The 8630-nt window shown below is 53.5% G+C and overlaps 1 protein-coding gene and 1 long non-coding RNA gene across 6 annotated transcripts in view; one reads left to right on the forward strand and one right to left on the reverse strand.

The window, feature by feature from the left end:
• Positions 1-1234, forward strand: part of LOC115942844 (uncharacterized) — a 4181-nt gene extending 2947 nt beyond the window's left edge. The window contains exon 3 of the long non-coding RNA XR_004077425.2: positions 916-1234. This is a non-coding gene — a long non-coding RNA (uncharacterized LOC115942844). The remainder of the gene's footprint in view (positions 1-915) is intronic.
• The window catches only part of TNK1 (tyrosine kinase non receptor 1), a 10015-nt gene extending 7009 nt beyond the window's left edge, over positions 1-3006 (reverse strand). For 3 of the 5 annotated variants that reach the window (XR_014140637.1, XM_031034105.2, XM_006738909.3), the window contains exon 1: positions 16-75. The gene's annotated coding sequence lies outside the window, so the exon portion shown is untranslated. Of the gene's footprint in view, positions 1-15; positions 76-2613 lie in introns of those variants that run through there. The other 2 variants (XM_031034103.2, XM_031034101.2) reach the window with 2 other exon arrangements.
• Positions 3007-8630: the final 5624 nt, after the last annotated feature.

Consider the following 8630-nt stretch of genomic DNA (forward strand, 5'->3'; position numbering starts at 1 on the left):
CCGCAGGAGCCTCACCTGGCGAAGGCGGAAGCAGCGGCTGCGGAGCCAACCTGGCCGCCAGCACTAAATCCCGGGCGGGGCGGGGCCGCAGGCCGTGGGGGCGGGGCCGGGCGCCCGGCGGGGGCGCCCGGCCCCGCCCCTCGCCCTCCTCCCTGCGGCCGGGACGGCCTGCGGGGGCGGCCCCACCGCGGCCGGCGGGCCCTCCTCTGCCCGGCAGACCCCGAGAAACCCTTCCCCAGGCTTTTTCCCACTCTCCTCCTCCACGCCCTCTTTCCCGCCTCTTTCACAGACCTTTTCACCCCTCCCAGACTTCCTCCTGGGGGTCCTGTCCCCCACAAAATCTTTCACCTCTCCCGGCCAGAGCCCCACCCCTTACACGAATAAGCGCCAGATGGAGAAATGTTGCGCATGTCCTGGGAATATAAGGCTAAACAGGACCTCGTCCCTGCCCCCTAGCAGGGGAGAGAGCGTCCCTAGCCCCCATATGGAGGAAGGCAGGGTGGCATGGGGCAGACAGGAACCATTGCTGGTGCAGGAAGTCAGCCCCCAGCCTCCACAGAGTCTAAGATCGGAGCCATTGTCGCTGTCCCAGTTCTGAACGTCGGTCCAATGTCCTGCCCTCGAAAGGGACCTTTTGGGAGCTCCCCAGGGTAGAACATGTTGGAGGTCTTGTGTGTGGGTGGGCTCCTGACCTCCATCTCAGCTTGGTACCTGGTCTCCGTGGTCAAGGGCAGCACCCCATGCTTCAGGGCACCCCTCCCCATCACTGGCATTTAACTGGCCTCATTCTGGCTCAACCCTCCTTCCCCCATGTAGTCTCTGTGCACTGGCTACCTGAATGGTGGCCGCAGGACAAAGTCTAGAACCTCGGAGAAGGCTCTGAGGAGGAGCATCCCTCCTCTTCCTTTCCCTCAGGGGTCCCAGGGAGGAAGTCACAAGTCTCAGGACATCTGGCCTGTCTCCTTCTGTTCTGAGGCAGGATGTGTGAGCTATCCCTAGAGTCCCTTGGAGGGAAACATCTACCCCATCTGGGTAAGCACACGGGATATTCCAGCACTGGTGGGAAATTATCCATAGTTCACAGTTCAACCTGTTTGCTTTCCTTGCCTTTTCTTGCCCTCCAATGAGGCCAGCTCATCACACTATAATTGCTCCCTCCACATCTGATGTCCCTGATATACTGTGGGATCCACACAGTAGGGGCTGGATCTGTCCTGTTCATCCTTGTGTTCTTTTCTCTTTTTTTTTTTTTAGATTTTATTTATTTACTAGAGAGAGAGAGAGCACAAGCAGGGGGAGCAGGAGAGGGAGAAGCAGGCTCCCCATCAGCAGGGAGCCAGACGCGGGGCTCAATCCCAGGACCACAGGATCATGACCTGAGCCAAAGGCAGACGCCCAACCCCTGAGCCACCCAGGCACCCCTCATCCTTGTGTTCTTAGTACCTGGAACAGTGTAGGCATGTAACAGGTACAGTGCATATTGTTTGTGAAGAAGTCTGCTCAGTCTAATTGTCATTCCTCTGTTGGTGATCTGTCCTTTCTCCCTGTTTTTAAGACATCATTGGCATTTTGTAGTTCTATCACAAAATATCTAGGTATGGATTCTTTTTTACTCATTCTGATTAGTGTGTTGTATTTCCTGTATCTATGAATTCATATCTTTCATCGGTTTTGGAAAATTCTCAGCTAGTATCTCCTCAAATATTGTGTTGCCTCCATTCTTTGGTTCTCCCCTTTGGGGACTCCGATCAGAAGTATGCTAGACCTTTTCACTCTGTTCTTCATGTCGTTTAAACTCTCTTCTATATCTTTCAATCTTTGTGTTACTGTGATGCAATCCAGGTAATCTCCTTAGGTCTGTGTTCCAGTTCATGGATTCTCTCTTTGGTTGTGTCTGATGTGCTGTTTAATCCATACTCAGGGTTTTTTGTCATTGTTATATTCATATGAACATCGGTATACTGTGTATGCTGATAGTACTTTATTGAGGTATAACTTACATTCAGTAAAGTGCCCAGACTTAACTGTATAGCTCAATGCATTTCTTTTTTTTTTTTTTTTTAAGATTTTTGTTTATTTAGGGGCACCTGGGTGGCTCAGTTGTTAAGCATCTGCTTTCGGCTCAGGTCATGATCCCAGTGTCCTGGGATCGAGCCCCGCATCGGGCTCCCTGCTCGGCGGAAAGCCTGCTTCTCCCTCTCCCACTCCCCCTGCTTGTGTTCCCTCTCTCCCTGTGTCTCTCTCTGTCAAATAAATAAATAAAATCTTAAAAAAAAAAGATTTTTGTTTATTTAAGAGAGAGAGAGAGAGCATGAGGGACAAGCAGACTCCCCACTGAGCATGAAGCCCTGATGCAGGGCCCAATCCCAAGACCCCAAGCCCATGACCTGAGCTGAAGTCAGATGTCTAACTGACTGAGCCACCCAGGCACCCCAGCTCAATACATTTCAATCAATAAACACGTGTATTAATGCAGATAAAGACCGAGAACATTTCAATGATCCCAGAAACTTGCCTTGTGTCCACTTTCAGTCAATTCCATTGTCCAGAGGCAATGACTCTTCTGATTTCTAAAACCCATAGATCACTTTTGCTTGCTCCCAACCTTCTTACCTCCATGAGCTTCTTCGGGGAAGAGCACGTGACACCTGATTTTCCTCTGAATGTCCAGCGTCTTCACAGATCTGGGTGCACCAGAGGTCCTCTGGGAGTTGAACACATACGTGTAGAGGACGTGGGGCTATATGAAGGCAGCTGCCACCAGAGAGGATGGCAAAAGCCAGGCCAGGCATCAATTCATCCTTCAGCAAGCTTTCACTGTGCCAGGTTCTGGGGACCCGGGCGAACAAGCAGACATGATCCCTGGCCTGGTTGGATTCACTCTATAGGGCCTTGGAGAACACGGTCAGGAGCTTGGGCCTTACCTGAGGGCTCTGGTAACCACTGAAAGGTTTCAGCAGAGGAGTGACAGAACCAGCCTGCTGTGTAAGCAGCTGGGGAAAGGGAAGAGAGGAAGAGCAGGGAGCTCCGGGAAGAGGCTCTTCCCATCCGTTCAGGGGAGAGAGGCTGGCCCTGCTTAGGCCTTGGCAATGGGATGGAGAGGAGGTGAAGAGAGGGGGCATTATCGGCTGGACTCTGGGCCTAGGTCCTCTATGCTCCAGCAGGAAACCAGACAGATTTTCCAGCAGGAAACCAGACACAGAGGCTCAGCCCCACCTTTGTCTTTAGCTTGGAAAAAACCCAGGGAATCAGAGGCCTCTTTATTCCTCCCCCTTCTCCCTATTCATGTCTTACTTCTGGAATTAAGCTTCTCTCAACCCCACCTGTGTGGGGAAGCGCTGCTGGACCACCCTCGGGGTGCACCCCTTCTAAGCTGAGATGGGGCGTCCTGCTAAACCTGGAGGCCCAGATCGGGCACCAGTCCCACTCTGGGTGCCTTTCCCCAACCCCGGCCCTGCCCCGCAGGCTCTGCATCTGAGAAGGATGAGCACATTCACACCACCAGCCAAGTCTTTCCCCAAAGGGCAGGGAACAAGAAGCGTAAGCAGAGAGGTCCCCTGTTATCTTCTCCACCTACTGCCTTGGGTTTGGGTGGGGGGTAGGGCCCATCCCTCTGCAGGAAACTCTCCTCTCCTATTGGGAGCCATATTAATGCCCCTTTAGCTCCTCCCTTCCATCTCTGATCCCTGAGATCACAGGGCTCTCCCTGCCATCTTATCTACGCCAACCTCTCAACAGGGGAAAGTACCTCTCTCTCTTTGGGGCCTTTGTGTGGCTGTTCCCTTCCTTGGAAGTCCTCCCGCCCTTATCCCAATCTGGCTAAGTGCAGGAAGCCTATCCCTCCCTGGTCAGGTCCCTTGCCCTGAACACCAAGATCCCTGTGCCTTCCTGTTATTGCTCTCATTGCTTTTCTGACCTTGCCAGTATCTTGTCTGTCTCCCTTGCTGGATTCCAAGCTCCAGGCAGAAAGAGACTTGATCTTGCCTGGGTATTGCTGTGTCCCTCCTGTCCAGTCTAGTGCCTGGCTCATAGGATAAGTGCTCAGTAACCTTTGTTGAGCAAATGGGTGAGGCAGCGTCATCTGGGTCGGGTGATGCCAAGGAGACTTTTTTGACATCAGGAGCTCCTTTGCTGGGAGTGATGTGTTGGGAGTGCCCGAACCCCCCCATAAGCATTCTCTGGCGAACCTGTCCCTGCCCGTCTCCGTGTTTGGCCCCAAGTGGCTGGCTCTTCCTAGACCCTGGGGTGAAACCCTCCCGTTCCATCACCTCATCTCCATCCCCCAGCTCCTGGGGTCCCATCCTTTCCCCATTTGGATTTGCCTTGCTGGTTTTTAGAGTCACCAGCCAGCCCACCACCCTGTACATATCTGCTGGTTTGCTTCCCAAAGTGGAAAGTGCTCCTAAATCCACCCTATTCTTTCAGGCTCACCAAGGAGCCGAGGGCCTTTCCAGCAAAGTAGCTTAGAGCGCACCTCTGGGGTCTCACTGCCTGAGTTGGAATCCCTCCCCGCCCATCGCTTGCCATTCTGTGACTCTGAGCAAGTGACTTCCCATTTCTGTGCCTGTGTCCTCCTCTCCAAGATGCATCTACTAGGAGTATTTACCTTTGGAGAAGTGTGTCCACGTGAGTGTGTGTGGTAGCCAGAGTGGAGGCTGGTGAAGCCCCCGCTCGGCATTAACACTGGTGTACACGGCGCCTTCCCCGGTGAGCAGGGCTGATCTGGGTCCTCAGAGGGATATTGCAGAAAGGATGGTGTGTGACCTCTGAGCGAGCTCGTCCAAGACAGCGTGGCTTCTGCCTTCCTGTCTTGAACCCCTCACTCCGGGGAAACCCAGCCACTGGGTCATGAGGACATGCAAGTGGGCCTATGGAGAGGCTCCCCACGCCAAGGGACTGAGTGAGGCCTCTTGCCAACGGCCAACACCAACCTGCCAGGCATGCGAGTGAGCCATCCTGAAAGATGATCCTCCAGCCCCGGTCAAACCTTGGATTTCCACGACCTTGACTGACATCTGGATGGCACCCTCGTGGGAAATCATGAGCCAGAACCACCCAGTTACGCTGCTCCCGAATTTATGATCCACAGAAACTCTGAGATCATGTTTATTGTTTTAGACAATCAAGCTTTGGAATAATTTGGTACAGGGCTGTAGGTTAACTAATAAGGTGCCCAAAATGCTTGGGATCATGTCTGACACATTGTTGCCATACGGGGTAGCCAGCATTAACATCCGTTTTACAGGGAAGGAGACTGAGTCTGAGGCTGGTGAGTGACACGTAGCTGGGAATGGCACGGCGAGTTATGTCGTGAATGCAGGGCCCTTCGGTGCCAAGTCCTCGGCTCCTTTATCGGCACCACTGTTCCCGTGGCCTGCTGCCAAGTAGTAAGACCTAGTGGCAAAGACCAACCGTTTTATCACGCTCCTGGAGTTTGAGAATCTGGAGTGCCACCAGGACAGAGTGGGGATAGATTTTCTCTGCTCGTCCCGAGGTGAGCTGACAGCTGGGGGCTGTGTTATCTCTCACATGGGGACAGTAGATGCTGCCTTTTGACCGAACCCCTCAGTGTGGACTCTCCATGTCACCTGGGCCTCCTCACAGCATGGCGACTGGGTTTCAGAGTGGATGTCCCAGGAAGCCGAGGGCAGAGTCACCAGTTTCTTTAGGACTTGGCCCAGGAAGTGGCCCGGTGTCCCTCCCAACGCGTTCAGTTGGTCAGCCAGCGATAGAGGGAGGCACGCATAGACCCTACCTCTTTTTTTTTTTTTAAAGATTTTATTTATTTATTTGACAGAGAGAGACACAGCGAGAGAGGGAACACAAGCAGGGGGAGTGGGAGAGGGAGAAGCAGGCTTCCCGTGGAGCAGGGAGCCGATGTGGGGCTCGATCCCAGGACCCTGGGACCATGACCTGAGCTGAAGGCAGTCGCTCAACCAACCGAACCACCCAGGCGCCCGACCCTACCTCTTGACGGGAGACATGTCAAAGAATTTAGGGGCCATTGTTTAAAACTGCCAGACCCCGAGTAGCCTCTCCTGTTGGGTGAGGGGCTCAGGAAAACCACACTCTGGTGGGTCGGTCTTATGTGCACAGGACAGAGACAAACGCCACCAGCTTCCTATGCCAAGTCCTCATGAGGAGCTCATGTGGGGAGCGTGTCACAGAGCTCCAGGGACGGGGCGCGATTGTCAGGGATGATTCCTGGTGTCACCTGTGCCAGGCTCTGGGGGAGCGAGGACAAGACCTTAGGGAGTGGCTTTAGAGGGGAGTGCATGGTCTAGAGGGAAGATTTTTTTTTTAAGATTATTTATTTATTTATTTGACAGAGAGAGAGAGTGAGCCCGAGCGGGAAGGGCAGAGGGAGAGGGAGAAGCAGGCTCCCCGCTGAGCAGCGAGCCCGATGTGGGACTTGACCCCAGGACCCTGAGATCATGACCTGAGCTAAAGGCGGACGCCTAACCGACTGAGCCACCCAGGCGCCCACGGAGGGAAGATTTTTAAGGAAACACCACCAACCTGGTGTAACAGGTACCACATGAGAGACGTCTCGGGAAGGGACACTCCACGCTGCCTCAGGAGCTCAGAGCAGGCTTCTCGGAAGAGGTGACGTCTGTGCCGCGGGAGAAGGGCATCGGGGTACGCGAACAAGCCTAGGCAAAGGCAAGGAACCAGGAGCAAACAAAGGGTTTGGGCAACTACAAGTGATTCAGTGTGGCTGTAGGGTGCGCAGAGCTGAGACACAAAGCTCCGGGGACATGGGGGGGGGCCGGGTTCCAGCAAGGATCACAAGGGTAGATCACTTACGGCTGAGAAGTACGCGTGCGCCATGAGAGCAAGGGAATGTCCGTAGACTCTTGGCACTGCCGTTAACCCTGAGGGAGACGCCAAGGAGGAGGTGGGTCCGGGAGGGCGGTGGGTTTGGACGTGGAGACTCTGCGAGGCTCGTGGGGCATTCAGGTGGAGATTGCACTTAGAGCTGTGTTTGGTCAGCTCTGGATGAGGATCCTATAAGACGTGGAGAGCTGCTGATGGACAGCCTTGAACGTCAGGGTCAACGGCCAGGTCTACATGCCATAGGCAGGGAAGAGCTAGGGAAGGGCTTTAAGTAAGAGGTCGCAATGGCTAACGCTTAATGACGGCCCATGCATGTTCGGCACCGTCACAAGCATCGTCCGTGAACTATTTGGACCTCACCGTAATCCTGTGAAGTGCTGCGACGCTTCACCGAAGTTAAGAGATCACCGATGGTAATATAGAACAACGCCCCGACGCGTCTTCGATTTCAGAGCTGTTAAAATGTAAACAGGAGAGAAAAAAAAGAAACCATCGAATCGATGAACTACATGATTTGCATTTCAAATGCGAGGAAAAGGGAATGGAGAAGTTACAGGAACTTGCCTGAAGTCCAGTGAGACACAGAGCCAGGATTTGAAACCCCGGCAGCCCGACTACAAAGCCCAAGTTCTGAAGAACCATCATTTGACGCCGGACGGGACATCGTCCACAGTGTGGAGTTTTGCAAAGACCACGGAGGGTAGGGCAGAGGAGAGGGGAGTGGGCAGTCGGGTGGCACCCTTGGGAGACTGGAGTCCACAGTCAAAGGGGTCTAGAGTGGGCTGGGGGCCACAGGACAGGAGGAGGGCACAGATAGGCTAGAGTCCTTCAAGAAGGGGCAGAATCGGTTGACCCACTGGGCGTTGGGTGTGGAAACAAGGACAACTCCAACATGTTGAGCCTGGAAAGAGGGTACAGAGGAGGGAGGTACGAGGCAGCTGCTGTGGACCGGAGGGGAGCCGTGGGGCCTGGCTGGTCAGTGGCTGTGGCTTCTCATCCCAGCTTGGGCGGTCACGCCCCCTGGTGCCTGCTGGGCGCTCACTAGGCCTCTGTCAAAGGAAGGCATGAATGAGTTGTCGTATGATCTTGGGCAAGTTGTAGGAACTTGATATATGATCTCTGGGTCTCTCGCTCTCTTTTTTTGGGGGGGTGTAAAATGAACAGATTGGACTCGAATGTGTAAAATAAAATGGAAGGTACTTTCCTAGAAGAGGTAGGCGTTCCTCTCTCCATCCCCAGGACCTTTATGGGCACCCCAAAACAGTGGTTCTAGCCTTGGCTGGCTGTAAGGTAGATGAACTGAGGCCTCATTTGACACCACTAAATTCAGAATCTCTGGATATAAGGCCCAGGGATGGATAGTTGGTGGGTTTTTTTTTTATTTTTTTATTTTTATTTGTTTATTTATTTTTAAAGATTTTATTTATTTATTTGACAGAGAGACACAGAGAGAGAGGGAACACAAGCAGGGGGAGTGGGAGAGGGAGAAGCAGGCTTCCCGCTGAGCAGGGAGCCTGATGTGGGGCTCGATCCCAGGACCCTGAGATCATGACCTCAGCCGGACTCAGATGCTCAGCCGACTGAGCCACCCGGGCGCCCCAGGATGGATAGTTTTTTAAGTTGCCCAGGTGACTACGATGTGCAACTGGATGAGAACTTTTGCCCTGGAGCCTCTAGGTACCCAGTTTGAAAACCACTGGGCTAGGTGCAGGCCAGGATCCCTTCCAGGCCCAGGCCCTTGGACGGAGACCTGTGGCTGATGACAGGTTAACTCTTTTTTTTGTTGTTTTGTT

The sequence above is a fragment of the Leptonychotes weddellii genome, chromosome 15 (assembly GCF_054177405.1).
Source record: "Leptonychotes weddellii isolate Sample4059 chromosome 15, ASM5417740v2, whole genome shotgun sequence".
NCBI classification, from domain to species: domain Eukaryota; kingdom Metazoa; phylum Chordata; class Mammalia; order Carnivora; family Phocidae; genus Leptonychotes; species Leptonychotes weddellii.